Source organism: Anolis carolinensis, chromosome 2 (genome assembly GCF_035594765.1).
Source record: "Anolis carolinensis isolate JA03-04 chromosome 2, rAnoCar3.1.pri, whole genome shotgun sequence".
NCBI classification, from domain to species: Eukaryota; Metazoa; Chordata; class Lepidosauria; order Squamata; family Dactyloidae; genus Anolis; species Anolis carolinensis.
In genome coordinates, this window is record NC_085842.1 from 189,490,364 (window position 1) to 189,499,629 (window position 9,266).

Below are 9,266 nucleotides of genomic sequence, written 5' to 3' on the forward strand. Positions count from 1 at the left end.
CAGTCCCACCCCCTTCTGCCTCAGAAGTTGTTCCAGCTGGGAGGGAGGGAATGAGCGAAGCAGCCCTGTTGGCACAGAGTGCCAGGGATCTTCGATCCATATCTTGGAGAACGTGTATGGTGGAGTAAACTTTGAAGCTGAGGCTGCATGGCTGTCTCTCAGGAGTTCTTTGACTGTATGGTAGAAAGGGGGTTGGGTATTTATTTATCATGTCAGAAGCGAACTGAGGGTACAAGTTGTACTGTATTTAAAAACTCAAAGTTTGTTTTTTTTTTAAAAGGTATTATACTAAATGTCCTTTGACCAGAATCTGGCCACTTGGAGTGCCTCTGGTGTTGCTATAAGAAAGTCCTCCATTGTGCATGTGGCAGGGCTCAGGCTGTATTGTAGTAGGTGGTCTGTGGTTTGCTCTTCTCCACACTCGCATGTCGTGGACTACACTTTGTACAGTAGAGTCTCACTTATCCAAGCCTCGCTTATCCAAGCTTCTGGATTATCCAAGCCATTTTTGTAGTCAATGTTTTCAATATATCATGATATTTTGGTGCTAAATTCGTAAATACAGTAATTACAACATAATATTACTGCGTATTGAACTACTTTTTCTGTCAAATTTGTTATATAACATGATGTTTTGGCACTTAATTTGTAAAATCATAACCTAATTTTAGCTGTTTTTGTAAGCCACTCCGAGCCCTGGGGGAGTGTTTTTAAGATTTTTTAAAAGATATTTTAAAGATGTTTTTAAATTGTTAGATTTTAGCCTTTCTTGTAAGCCGCCCCAAGCCCTAGGGGAGTGGCGGCATATAAGTTTAAATAATAAATAAATAAATAAATAAATAAATTGATGTTTAATAGGCTTTTCCTTAATCCCTCCTTATTATCCAAGATATTCACTTATCCAAGCTTCTGCCAGCCCATTTTGCTTGGATAAGTGAGACTCTACTGTAGTCCTATTTCCTAAGATTTGCTCTGCATCTTGTGGTCCCAGAGCAGTCTGTTCAGCGCCGTCCAAGTCGCCCAATCTTCTGTGTGCCCAGGAGGGAGTCTCTCACCCGGCGTCAGCCACTGATTGAAGTTCCGGGTTTTAGCCTGCCACTTTTGGACTCTCACTTGCTTAGGAGTTTCTACGAGTTTCTCTGCAGGTCTTAGAAAACTATTTCTTGATTTAAGGCATTGGCGTGCTGGGTGATATCCAAACAGGGGGTTGAGCTGGGAGGGTCTCTCCCACCTGTATGATTTTATCATGAACACGCACCATTGAGCAGCACCCTTCCCTTGGAACAGTCTGGGAGCTTGAACAGAAGCTGGGATACCGAAAGTCCTCCCTCACTCCCCTTTCAGGTGTTTCACGCACAATGCTTACCATCTTGGGCCACTTGTGGGCAACCCAGAGCCCCAGGGGGACTCTAGAGGGGGGAGGGATGCGCGTGGGTTCTCAAAAGAGACGGGGATGACGAAAACGCCACGGAAACATGACCTCCAGGAAAGACCCTCGCCTCCAAGGCTTGAAGGGGGGTGGGAGGGTTGATGGTGATGGTAGCAAGTAACCCTCCTCTACCCAAATGCCTGGGAGCCCACGCAGGAATGGAGGCTCCTTCCCAAGGCAAGACAGAGCAGGGCGAGACGGGCGCGCAGCAACAGGGCAAAGGAAGAGGGAGGGAAGGAGAGAGGGTCGAAGAGCCGTTGCCCTGGGAGCCCTGGGAAAGAGAGGGGGGGCCGCCTCGCGCCACTGACCTCGCGCTCCCCGCCGACATCGTCGCCTCTGCCTCCGCTCCATCTGCCGCGGCTGCTTTCCGCTTCCTGTATCCAGGAAAGCACCGCCCTTGCCCCGAAGAGGCTCCGTGGAGGCGGCTTGGGTTGGGAAAGGGGGGGGGGGGAGGAACGATGAACAGGGAGGAACAGGAAGAGCCAGGACCGGCGCCCTTCCGCCTGTTGGGCTGTTTCCACGCGAAACAGACACACCCCCCCCCCCCCACCGCTTACCACACCACTCCCATGCGGGGATCCCAGGCTCTAGCCTAGAGCTTACACGCTGCCCGGGATTTTGGCCACGCCTCTACCCTTGGGGGAAACTACGTCTCTCCTGCTGTTTCCTTACAACGTTCTCTCACTCGCGACCCCCCTTTTCGGCCATATCTATCTATATATATAAAAGGGTAATGAAATTTCGGCCTAGGACAAAACAACAAAACTACACATCCCAGAAACACTAAACTTGGCAGTACAACCCCTCATACATGCCTCTACGTTCATACAACAAAAAGAAAAGAAAAATAAAGTCCTAATTAGAAGGAGATGAATAATTGTTTTCATCCAATTGCTGCCAGTTAAAAGGCTAAGCTCCGCCCACTTGGTCTCCTAGCAACCCACTCAGCCCGGGGACAGGCAGAGTTAGGCCTATTCCCCACTGCCTATAAAATACAGATTATCAGATTTGAACTGGATTATATGACAGGGTAAACTCAAGGCCCTTGCACACAGCTATATAACTCACTAGCTGTGCCCGGCCACGCGTTGCTGTGGCGAAGTATGGTGGTATGGGAAATAAAGTATTGAGGAATTGGTGGTAGTTAAGGTAAAGGGTAAACGTTTTCCTCTGACATTAAGCCCAGTCATGTATGATTCTGGGGGTTGGTGCTCATCTCCATTTCTAAGCCGAAGAGCCGTCGTTGTCCGTAGACTCCTCCAAGGTCATGTGGGATGACTGCATGGAGCGGCGTTACCTTCCCACCGGAGCAGTACCTATTGATGCACTCATATTTACATGTTTTTGAACTTCTGGGTTGGCAGAAGCTGGGGCTAACAGTGGGGGCTCTGTCAGTTCCCCCAATTCACACCTGCGGCCTTTCGGTCCAGAAGTTCAGCAGCTCAGCGCTTTAACATGCTGTGCCACCAGGGGACATTATTTCCTAAAGGTTGTGAATATGCAATATTTCTGATTGTTTTTTTTTTTTGTCTGTTGGAGGCAAGTATGAATGCTGCAATTAGGAAAAATGATTAGGATGTAATGGCCTTGCAGATTTAAAGCCTAGCTGTTTCCTCCCTGAGTGATTTGTTTGTTGGGAGGTGTTAGCTGGCCCTGATTGTTTCCTGTCTGGAATTCGCTTGTTTTCAGAGTGGTGTTGTTTGCGATATTTTATATGCTTCTACTGTCTGTGGCCCTGAGAAAACAGAGGATTGGCCAGACTTTGATGATGGGAATCCTTTGTTGGGAGGTGTTAGCTGGCCCTGATTGTTTTCTGTGTGGAATTCCCCTATTTTCAGAGTGTTGTTCTTTATTTAGTGTTCTGATTTTAGAGATTGTATTGTTCTGTTTTATTATACCACATTAATTTTTATATATTCTGATTTTAGTGTTTTTGAATACTTGGAGCCAGATTGTATTCATTTTCACGGTTGACCGCAACACAATAATAATAATAATAATAATAATAATAATAATAGCAAGGATAGTAATGATAGTAATAATAATGACTTTGGTAATACATAGTGCTTCACTCCCTTCTCAGCTTCCTTTCTGGAAGAATCCTTTCTTGGGAGGTGTTAGCTGGCCCTGATTGTTTCCTTTGTGGAATTTCCAATTTCCTTGCTTTATTTACTTTCTTTATTTCTTTATTACTGTCCTGGTTTTAGAGATTATATTGTTCTGCATTATTCTATCCTAGAAATTATTTCATATCAAAGTAGAATCTCACTTATCCAACATTCGCTTATACAATGTTCTGGATTATCCAACACAGTCTGCCTTTTCATAATCAATGTTTTTGTAGTCAGTGTTTCAAATTCATTGTGATATTTTAGTGGTAAATTTGTAAATACAGTACAGTAGAGTCTCACTTATCCAACATAAGTGGGCTGGCAAAATGTTGGATAACCGAATATGTTGGATAATAAGGAGGCGTTAAGGAAAAGCCTATTAAATATCAAATTAGGTTATGATTTTACAAATGAAACACCAAAACATCATGTTAGACAACAAATTTGGCAGAAAAGTAGTTCAATACGCAGTAATGCTATGTAGTAATTACTGTATTTATGAATTTAGCACCAAAATATCACGATATATTGAAAACATTGACTACAAAAATGCGTTGGATAATCCAGAACGTTGGATAAGCGAGTGTTGGATAAGTGAGACTCTACTGTAATTACTACATAGCATTACTGCGCATGGAACTACCTTTTCTATCAAATTTGTTGTATAATATGATGTTTTGGTGCTTAATTTGTATAACGATTACCTAATTTGATGTTTAATCAGCTTTTCCTGAATCCCTTCTTATTATCCAATATATTTACTTATCCTGCCGACCTGTTTATGTTGGATAAGTGAGAGTCTACTGTATATTGATAATCTTATATTATCTGCTCAGAACTGGATTATATGAGGCCCTTTCTTCACAGTTGTATAAAATGCACACTGAAGTGGATTATATGGCAGTGTGGAGTCAAGATAATCCAGTGCAAAGCAGATAATATAAGATTATAAATGGGTTATATAGCTGTGTGGAAGGGCCTTGAGTCTACACTGCCATATAATCCAGTGCAAATTACATAATCCTAAGAAGAAGCCTAAGTGAGGCCTAACTGTGCCTGTCCCCTAACTGAAACCTGGCTGTCCCTTGGTTGCTAGGCAACGAAGTGGGCAGAGATTAGCCCTCTAAACTGGCAGCAATTGGATAAAAACAATTATTGCTCTCCCTGTAATTAGGACTTTATTTTTCTTTTCTTTTTGTTGTATCAACCTAGAGGCGTGGATGATGGGTTGTGTTGTCAAATTTCGAGGTTGGGGGGCCTGTAGTTTTGTTGTTTTGTCCACTGCCCTGATGCCATCACTCTTTTATATATATAGATTTATAATTTTATATTATTTATTTATTTATTTATTTGCGACATTTATATACCGCCCTTCTCACCCCGAAGGGGACTCAGGGCGGTTTACAAGTATATATACATACAATATATTATATTATACAACTACCGTGTTTCCCCGAAAATAAGACACTGTCTTATATTTTTTTTTTGCTAAAAAGACACGCTAGGTCTTACTTTCGGGGGAGGTCTTATTTCACTCTCTTCTCCTCCACCACAGCTGCGGTGGAGGAGAGGGAACGAAAAAGAGCCTTCGCCGCCGGGGAAGGGGAGGAAGGGATCCCTCCTCCCCTTCCCGGGCGGCGAACGAGAGACCCTTCGCCGCCGGGGAAGGGGAGGAAGGGATCCCCCCTCCCCTTCCCGGGCGGCGAACGAGAGAGCCTTCGCCGCCGGGGAAGGGGAGGAAGGGATCCCCCCTCCGCTTCCCGGGCGGCGAACGAGAGAGCCTTCGCCGCCGGGGAAGGGGAGGAAGGGATCCCCCCTCCCCTTCCCGGGCGGCGAACGAGAGAGCCTTCGCCGCCGGGGAAGGGGAGGAAGGGATCCCCCCTCTCCTTCCCGGGCGGCGAACGAGAGAGCCTTCGCCGCCGGGGAAGGGGAGGAAGGGATCCCTCCTCCCCTTCCCCGGCGGCGAACGAGCCCGCCGCCGCTAGGTCTTACTTTCGGGGGATGTCTTATATTAGACAATCCCCCAAAATCTCTACTAGGTCTTATTTTATGGGGATGTCTTATTTTCGGGGAAACACGGTATATCACAATATTATTAGTAATATTGCATGTAATATAAATATACAATTATAATAGTGTATTATAAGTATTACATTGTATTACATCATAATATTATTATTAATATTACATGTATATACAATGTATTATAATATTAGTATAGTATAATATTATTATATATCATTATATCATTAAATTGATACAGGAGACATGGTGGAAAGATGTCTTCCCGGCCCCGCCTTCTTCATTCTGCTCCAGATATAAAACTAGCCAGGGCCGGCCGGAGATATTTTTTAATGGGAAGCGGGGGTGCTGAAAAGCGCCCCCGCCACCGGCCCCGCCTCCCGCGCCCTGGCCCCGCCCAGCGTGCCCTAGCCCCGCCTCCCACGCTGCGTGGGAGGCGGGGCCAGGGCGATTAGTGAGGGGGGCGGGGCCAGAGTTGGCCCCGCCCCCCCCGCCCAGCGTGCCCTGGCCCCGCCTCCCACGCAGCGTGGGAGGCGGGGCCAGGGCACGCTGGGCGGGGGGGCGGGGCCAGAGCTGGCCCAGCCTCCCACGCTACTCCCGCTCGCCCGTCTGGCCTTTTCTAGTAGGCCAGACTGCAGCGGAGGTCCCTCCAGGCCGCAATCGCGGCCTGGAGGGACCTCCGCTGCAGTCTGGCCTGCTAGAAAAGGCCAGACGGGCGAGCGGGAGTAGCGTGGGAGGCGGAGCCAGCTCTGACGCCGCTTCCCCTCCCCCGCCCAGCGTGCCTTGGCCCTGCCTCCCACGCAGCGTGGGAGGCGGGGCCAGGGCACGCTGGGCGGGGGGGGGGCGGCGCCAGAGCTGGCTCCGCCTCCCACGCTACTCCCGCTCGCCCGTCTGGCCTTTTCTAGCTGGCCAGACTGCAGCAGAGGTCCCTGCAGGCCGCGATTGCGGCCTGCAGGGACCTCCGCTGCAGTCTGGCCAGCTAGAAAAGGCCAGACGGGCCAGGGCGCACTGGGCGGGAGGCGGGGCACCATCAGGGCGGTGCCCCGCCTCCCGCCCAGCCTGACGGCGCCCCCCCGGGCCTGCGCCCGAGGCGTCAGGTGCCTCAATAGTGGGGCCGGCCCTGAAACTAGCATAGCATGTTATTGCGGATAGGGGCCTCTAGCTGATGTAAAGAGACAAGATGGAACTGTCCTCATGGCTCCCTCTTAGCTCTGGCACCCGAGCGTCAGTTGGAGATGGTGAGAGAGGCCTCAGCCGATGCAAGGAGACAAGATGGAAGTCTCTTCATGGCCCCCTCTTAGCTCTGGCACCCGAGCGTCAGTTGGAGATGGTGAGAGAGGCCTCAGCCGATGCAAGGAGACAAGATGGAAGTCTCTTCATGGCCCCTTCTTAGCTCTGGCACCCGAGCGTCAGTTGGAGATGGTGGGAGGGGCCTCAGCCAATGCAAAGAGACAAGATGGAAGTCTCTTCATGGCCCCCTCTTAGCTCTGGCACCCGAGCGTCAGCTGGAGATGGTGAGAGAGGCCTCAGCCGATGCAAAGAGACAAGATGGAAGTCTCTTCATGGCCCCCTCTTAGCTCTGGCACCCGAGCGTCAATTGGAGATGGTGGGAGGGGCCTCAGCCGATGCAAAGAGACAAGATGGAAGTCTCTTCATGGCCCCCTCTTAGCTCTGGCACCCGAGCGTCAGTTGGAGATGGTGGGAGGGGCCTCAGCCGATGCAAAGAGACAAGATGGAAGTCTCTTCATGGCCCCCTCTTAGCTCTGGCACCCGAGCATCAGTTGGAGATGGTGAGAGAGGCCTCAGCCGATGCAAAGAGACAAGATGGAAGTCTCTTCATGGCCCCCTCTTAGCTCTGGCATTATCTGCTTTGAACTGGATTATCTTGACTCCACACTGCCATATAATCCACTTCAGTATGCAGTCGGACACAACTGGACGTAATATCAGGAGAAAACCTTTACCTGTTACCTTAACTACCACCAATTCCTCAATACTTTATTTCCCATACCACCATACTTCGCCACAGCAACGCGTGGCCGGGCACAGCTAGTCTATAGATATATCAAATAGGGATACAAAGCAAACATTTACTGATCATCAGTCAGCATTTGCAAGGCGGGGTTTCCTCTGTGGGAAGTACAAACTGTCCCCAAGTTACAAACATCCAACTTGCAAACGACTCATAATTAAGGACTGTGGGTTTGACCATTTTTCGTGTCAGGAGCGACTTGAGAAACTGCAAGTTGTTTCTGGTGTGAGAGAGTTGGCCGTCTGCAAGGACGTTGCCCAGGGGACATGTTTAGCCCCAGCTAACACATCCCCTGTTAGCCCCAGCTCCTGCCAACCTAGCAGTTCGAAAACATGCAAATGTGAGTAGATCAATAGGTACCGCTCCGGCGGGAAGGTCACGGTGCTCCATGCAGTCATGCCGGCCACATGACCTTAGAGGTGTCTACGGACAATGCCAGCTCTTCGGCTTAGAAATGGAGATGAGCACCAACCCCCAGAGTCAGACATGACTGGACTTAACTTCAGGGGAAACCTTTACCTATGGGAAGATTTGCTCATGTCCCTGCATGGGAAGCTGGAGCTGACAGAGGGAGCTCACCCCCCTGGCCCGGATTCAAATTGGTTGGTCAGCCTACTGGCACAAGGGTTTAAACCAGTGGTTCTCATCCTGTGGGTCACCAAGGTGTTTTGGCCCACAACTCTCAAAAAATCCCAGCCAGTTTACCAGCTGTTAGGATTTCTGGGAATTGAAGGCCAAAACATCTGGGGACCCCAGGTTGAGAACCACTGGAACCCATTGAGACAACAGGAAGTGAGGGAAATCTACCCCAAGGAAGGGAAATTCAGTCCTGAAAGAGTTACTATTATGGAGGAAAGGGGGTCTTCCACTGAAGCTTTTTCGCCAATCACAAGCCATTTTTTCCCAAAATACAATGATCACAGAAAGTCAGGTGAAATCCTATGAACACAGGCACAGACAGGAAATGAAACACCACAAGGGGGGTTCACCTTTCCTTGTGCTATCTGTAGGCTTGTTCTTAAGTTGAATTTGTATGTAAGTTGGAACAGGTACTTTTAAAAGTGTAATTCCAGCCATGTGTGCACTTGTGTCTGTGTATAGAATAACTTTATTGTCATTGTACATTGCACAATGAAATTCAATGCTTTCCCCAACACACATCACAAAATAACACACCCATCCCTTCACATCAGTTGGGGTGCTGACGCCAGGTGAAAGACTCCTTCCTGGGCACACAGAAGACTAGGTGACTTGGAAGGTGCTGAACAGACTGCGTGTGGGCACTACAAGTACAGCTAGACCAGTGGTTCCCAAACTTATTTGGCCTGCTGCCCCCTTTCCAGAAAAAATATGACTCAGCGCCCCCCTGTAAAGGGGGCGTGGCTTAGAGGGGTGGCCGTGGCTCCTGCTCAAGAGGGCAGAGCTGAGCCTCTTCCCTAGTCCAAAATGCAGGACTGCAAGGGGAGGTGGGCGGGGCCACAAATGGGCGGCCAGGACTGGGATGGGCGGAGCTACAAGCTCTGAGGCAGGGCTGAGCTTCTATCCCTGTCCTACAGCACCTGCCAGGACACAGGAGGCGGGGCTAGAGGAGGGGCGGGGCCTCTTCCCAAGTGCCTGACTATATCCCGCCCATTTTCTAACAAGCGCCTCAGGGGAGGTATACAGAGGCTCA

The 9,266-nt window shown here is 49.1% G+C and overlaps 1 protein-coding gene across 1 annotated transcript in view; it reads right to left on the reverse strand.

Annotated features, from left to right (window-relative positions):
• vangl1 (VANGL planar cell polarity protein 1) overlaps window positions 1-1,955 on the reverse strand; it is a 68,051-nt gene extending 66,096 nt beyond the window's left edge. Inside the window, exon 1 of the mRNA XM_008103850.3 lies at window positions 1,738-1,955. The gene's annotated coding sequence lies outside the window, so the exon portion shown is untranslated. The remainder of the gene's footprint in view (window positions 1-1,737) is intronic.
• Between the last annotated feature and the right edge of the window lie 7,311 nt (window positions 1,956-9,266).